This window comes from Solanum verrucosum, unplaced genomic scaffold (genome assembly GCF_900185275.1).
Source record: "Solanum verrucosum unplaced genomic scaffold, falcon-dt-bn FXZP01000241.1, whole genome shotgun sequence".
In the NCBI taxonomy this organism is placed as follows: domain Eukaryota; kingdom Viridiplantae; phylum Streptophyta; class Magnoliopsida; order Solanales; family Solanaceae; genus Solanum; species Solanum verrucosum.
The window spans coordinates 611,327-616,315 of NW_026020543.1; positions in this window are offsets into that span (position 1 = coordinate 611,327).

Consider the following 4,989-nt stretch of genomic DNA (forward strand, 5'->3'; position numbering starts at 1 on the left):
GGAGCTAATGGAGTGTCCTCCATTAGAGGTAATGATATTCCGGGAGCGTATCCTCACCTTCAAGCAATTGGAGAGTGAACAGATCCACAAGTCATGGGCAAGATTTAACGAACTAATCACTCAAGGCCCAACTCATGACATTCCTGACATAATCCTCCTTGACTGTTTCTATAGAAGTCTTGGTCCCAAAAACAAAAGGTTGGTCGACCAACTCATTTCGGGAGGCATTGCGAAACAACCATATGTGATAGTAGCCCAAGTGCTTAATCAAATGGTTGAAACGAACCAAAATGTATAAAAAGACTTCATATAGGCCTCCCTAATGACTCAGATGGATGAATTGGCCAAAAACACGATGAAGTTCAAAGTCCAGTGCAACATGAAGGATAAATATATCCCTTCCCATGAGCAAAGAAGTCCCAAGAACCATGCGTTTAAATGCCTTGAGGTAATACTCTCAATCATTCTCCACAAGGTGAATGAGCAAGATAAAGAGCTGGAAGAATTAAAGGAAAACATTGAAGGGATGAAGCGAATGATTTGGTCTCATTCTATAGCCGTTCAGCTGCTCGAGAACCTTCTGGGTCATGCATTGCCCGATCTCCAATGGAAAAAAAATAGAGGATAGCCTAGTGATATTATGGCTAACCCCAAAAATGGATTTTGAGTACTGACTTGCGTCATGCCACGACATTAACTAAGGAACTGCTTGGGAGGCAACTCAAGGTTTTAATCGCTTACAATTATTATGTTAGAATAATGGTGTGTTGATTCTGAAGGTTAAAATGAGGAAATTATTGAAAAGTGCAGGTTGGCAAGCTGAAGATCCAATTGGTGAATCGCGGAAATGGTTGTTGATCCCGCTATTGTCCGCCGTTTAGACCTCTACATAATGAAGGCCCTATAAAACTTGGTGAGGTAAGTGGACAATCAGCGTGTCGCATAGTTGTTCGGCGATCTAGACTAACATCGTCGAATGGGCAACAATTGGAAGGTTTTAAAGGTCAATGGTTTCAAAGTTTGACAAATTTTCATTTTCCACTCGATTTTAACTTTTGCAAATATGCACTAGTAAGTAACTGTCATTATCTTTGCATTCCTGGTATTTTAGTCTTCGATTGGTCTTCGAACTTGGGATTACATTCCCTCCTAGCATTATAAAGTACTTCGATTAGCATAAAAGGTTGGTTTTCCCAAACTTCGAGGTTACTTCAAAAAAATTGTTCTCTTATGAAATTGGGATTATTGAATTGATGTGTGTTGGGCCTCTCTGATAGATTTAGATTATTGAAATGCTGAATTCGATTTGTAAATCTTGCCCATCTTATCTTGATTTTTATACTCCCTTTTTGTTACGCGTAAAAATGAGTTAAATCTTTTGCGGTTGTACGTGCATAGTGTTTATCATGATTAAGTGTTATGGGTTTGGGCTTAATTGTACTAGTGCATAATTTAATTTTGTTTTCGGGGGTTGCGGGGATGTGGTCAAGAAGATAGGTGGGAAATAGGCACATTTGGCCGTTTGGCGAGTCGGGTCAAGCTCGCCAAACCACTCAACGGTTCACCTAATGACCCCATCTCACCTTTAACTTCAAGCTACTTGTGATATGGATTCTGTAACTTTTGGCGAGAAGTCTTTAATCGCCAAAAACATTCAGTGACTCGCCAAAAGTCTCCTTGATCGCCCTTTGCCTGCACCCCTGAACCCTTATTGCACTATATCTTTCGGCGGATAAAACCCTGCTCGCCAAAGCAACTTGGTGATTCACCGATCTATTCAGCGAGTTATTATACAATTGTGTCCCTATGACTTTGATTTAATTGTTTTAACTTCTTCCTAATTCTTTGCAGAAATGGCTAGATCTAAAGGTGCAGGAAGAAGCAGGCCACCCCAAGGTAAAACAAAAGGGATTACAATCAACGAGGATGCAGCTAAATCTAGAAGCAAGGTTGCCAAACTTTCCACAACTGATGGTAAAGGAAAGGGCAAAGACAAGACCTTTGAATTATCAGATGCAAGCACTAACAGTGATGGATTTTATAGAAATGACCCCAATCAATCTGAAAGCTAAGGTGTAGGTTCTGATGAGGATGATCTGTTAATAGCACAGAGGGATGAACGGCGAACTAAAAAGCTAAATGATCCATCTAGGGTCAGGACTTCCCAGCCTACCACTAGGTCCACTACTACAACTTCAGTTCCAGATCAGGCACTAGTATTTGCGCCCCCAGTACAGGGTCCTCCGCCTAAGTCAATGAATCGAGTAAAGGCTGAGGGGCTGAGGACAATTCTGGAAGAAAAGCGTCTGTCCATAGACGGGGTTATAGACAGGCACCCAGAGATAATGGAGTGCCTGAGATACCATAAGTTTCAAATCTTCACAAAGCCTCATGGCCCTTATATTCAAAACTGGGTAAGAGAGTTCTACAGTGCATACTGTGCACTAATACCTAAGAAAAAGCAGCTAGCAGTAGCCTTCAAAGAAGTGGACTATGTGGTCGTTAGAGGCAGGAGGGTGAAGTGTGATAGTGAGGCGATCAAAGAAGTCTTGGGCATGCCCACGAATATTGGGGATCACTGCCAGCACTTGATCAGAACAAAAAAGCTGGATGAGATGGAAAAGTGGGTAGCTCCACTAATTTCAGACGAGACTTTGAAGTGGTTGGCGGAAGGAGTTCCGATTGAAAAGAAAAAACTAAACATAACAGGAAGGTTATGGTTCGATTTTATCAGCAACACGATCATGCCGTCCCAGAATGAGTCGATTCCTCACCTTGCCAAGGCATCTTGCCTGGGTTGCATCATAGAGGAAACATGGATAAACTTGGGTACAATCATTGCTTCAGAGATACTCATGCGTGCAAGGCAGAGCCAAACCTCACTTCAATTCCCAGTATTGATCACAGAATTTTGAAAACAAGGTCGAGTACCTCGGGATGCCAAGAAATATGTGGAAGTGATGTCCACATCTTCTATTGGTATCCGGAGGATCGAATCCGAGTACCTTAAAGATCAAGCAAAAAGGAAGAAGGCAACATCAGTGGAGTTAGTAAACACATAATCATCACCTGTAGAGGCACATCTGCCTACTCTGGCTCCTGGGCCTTTAGGTATATCCATTACCACTGCTACTCTTGCTGAAACTCCAGGTTCTTCTGTTGCTGCATGGTCTCCCAAACCCACTGTTGTTGATGTTGTTTCCCGGCCTCCCTACTTCGGATGGGACAGTTGGTCCTTTTTGCTGATCGTTGGGCTGCCAGTGTAGAGGCCTCTATTCCAAGCATGATCCAAATTGCCCTAGCTGATGTTGGGACACCTCTAAACACTATCATTGATTCCCTGGCGGCCAGGATAGCGGTGTGTGAGCACAACCAAGGGGCCATAGAGGAGGTGACGACTTTAAAAGCAGCCATTGTTGAGCTGCAAAAAGATGTAAACCACCTGAAGTCCACCGTTGTGTCCATGGTCTTTGGAACAGTGGAAAATCCAAACGTGCCTGAAATTCCTCAGACCACCACTAGACATGGGGATAGAGTGGAGCAGACAACCGATCCTGAGTCAGAAGCAGAAACAGATGAAGAGATGTATGAGGAGACTGAGAGAGCTGTAGATGAAGACCTGACCGAGACAGAAGCAATCATGATAGATGTTGTTGTATAGGCCTGCCTAGCACCTGTTACTGGATTCAGTGGAACTGGTCATTCTAGAGTCACTTCGGGCACTGAAGTCCAGACAGATGGAGAGACTGATTATCCAGGATCACCTCTTTACCTCCCTCTCTGTCTTTCTTTATTTTACATTTCAGATTCTGTGTTATATGCATTTGAGGACAAATATTTTTATTTGTGGTGGGGTGAGGCCCACATTTGTGTTCTATTGATGTTCGTGTTTTATTTGTATTTGGGTTGTTCTGTTTAAAAATTGTGTTTGATATATTGCTTTTTGTGGATGTTTGAGCCTTTGGCTCCTTTTGTTTTAAATTGCAAAATGATTTGGACCCGTTCAAAAAATTTTGCCACCTCTCGTGTGTTGATTGTGGTTGTTCTTTTGCGAAACTTAAGTCTCGGTTCAGATCAACATCGATGACTGGAATAGTGCTCTCAATCGAACGAACAAAAATGTGCAGCTACGATGAGGCCAAATGAAGTTACATAGAAAATATGTGAACTCTTTGCATCTTGTTATGACTAGCCTAGTATCGAATTGAGTCTCTTTTGAAGATCATTGCACACTAGTGAAAGTATGGAATCTTGTTTGACTGTAGTGTCAATGCCTAGTGTGATGAGCTTACTTTGAACCATGCATGATAGATCCTATAATTTATCCCGTTGGTCCAATCGACTAAGTAAGGCTATCTCTTGATATGATATTAGGTAACTTTAAAGAGTGTGAGCCAATTTGACATATACCTCTTTTGTGACCTACCTTGGGAGTGTGTGAACCGCTTTTGAACACTCCTTGAGCTTTAACTTTCTTTGGAAGAAACTTGATGAAAACTAGATGTTTCTTTCTCCATCACCCATAATCCTCATGAATTTGTGGTTAGTTGAATAGCCAACATAGGCCAAAAGCCTAAGTTGGGGTGTGGTGAAAAGATAGGGGCAAGTCAAGAAGTGCAAGGAAAGTCTTCTTTTACCCATGGTTTTGAGAAAAATGGAACCCCTCCATATATTAAAAAAAAAGAGAAAGAAAAAGAAAAAGAAAAAGAATGAAAAATAAAGTTGTGGAATAAAGTAAAAAAACAAGAGAAAGAAAAAGAAAAAGAATGAAAAAGAAAGTTGTGGAATAAAGTACAAAAGAAATGGGGTTCCTAAACAATCCATGGAAAGGGAGTAATAGGATGACTTATGAGCACTAAAGAGAATGATGAAGGAAAAGGAAAGGAAGTGTTGTGAGGATCACATTTCATGAGGATGAAAGTAACTTAGCCTAAATGATCATACCTTTGCACTCAACCCCATTACAAGATTTGAAAAGACCTTTTTGAT